Source organism: Sinocyclocheilus grahami, unplaced genomic scaffold (assembly GCF_001515645.1).
Source record: "Sinocyclocheilus grahami isolate Dianchi unplaced genomic scaffold, SAMN03320097.WGS_v1.1 scaffold517.1, whole genome shotgun sequence".
Classification (NCBI taxonomy): Eukaryota; Metazoa; Chordata; class Actinopteri; order Cypriniformes; family Cyprinidae; genus Sinocyclocheilus; species Sinocyclocheilus grahami.
This window is the reverse complement of record NW_015505696.1, coordinates 202,472-203,221: the sequence shown is the minus strand read 5'-3', so window position 1 is coordinate 203,221 and position 750 is coordinate 202,472. Positions and strand designations below refer to the sequence as shown.

The 750-nt window shown below is 47.1% G+C and overlaps 1 pseudogene; it reads left to right on the top strand.

Annotated features, from left to right (window-relative positions):
* Positions 1-750, top strand: part of LOC107554856 (plexin-A1-like) — a 139,328-nt pseudogene that overhangs the window by 120,210 nt on the left and 18,368 nt on the right.

Genomic DNA, 750 nt, shown 5'->3' with positions numbered 1-750 from the left:
AGTATTGCTTGTTATAAGTGTTAAAAACTATCATTTTATTCCGCTATATTTGAATAGGTTTATTGTATAAGGTTGATTTGTTTTCTGCAGACAGTGTGTATGTGATTTATGTAAGTGGGAAGGTCTTTTAATACTCTTCAATGTGTTTCTCTGCTCTGCAGACGCTGCACTGCATTAACCCAGAGAATGAGAACGCAGCCGAGGTCACCGTCAAGTGCCTGAACTGCGACACCATCACGCAGGTCAAAGAGAAGCTGCTGGACGCCGTCTTTAAAGGCACTCCGTACTCGCAGCGGCCCAAAGTCGGAGACATGGACCTCGGTATGAAAGTGATGAATGCTGGAAAAGCAAGCTGTGGTTTATTGTGGTTACAGTGTGGTCTACCAGCTGGAGCAAGATGTTTGACCTTAACCCCACCAGCTGGAAATCACCACAAATAACCAGCTAGAAATAGTTTTTACAGTAGCTGGATTTTTACCCCAGGTTGCTCAGACGGCTGATTTTGATGTGTGTTTTCTCTGCTCAGAGTGGCGTCAGGGTCGCATGGCTCGTATCATTCTCCAGGACGAGGACGTCACCACTAAGATCGACAACGACTGGAAGCGTCTCAACACACTGGCACACTATCAGGTAACCGCAGTAGCCTCTCCGCATCCTCTGCCAGGTTGCTATGGCAATACCTCTACACCCCGCTGCCCAGTAACCATGGCAACCCCTCAGCAAGTTACTAGGTAACAATTGAAGCATAGC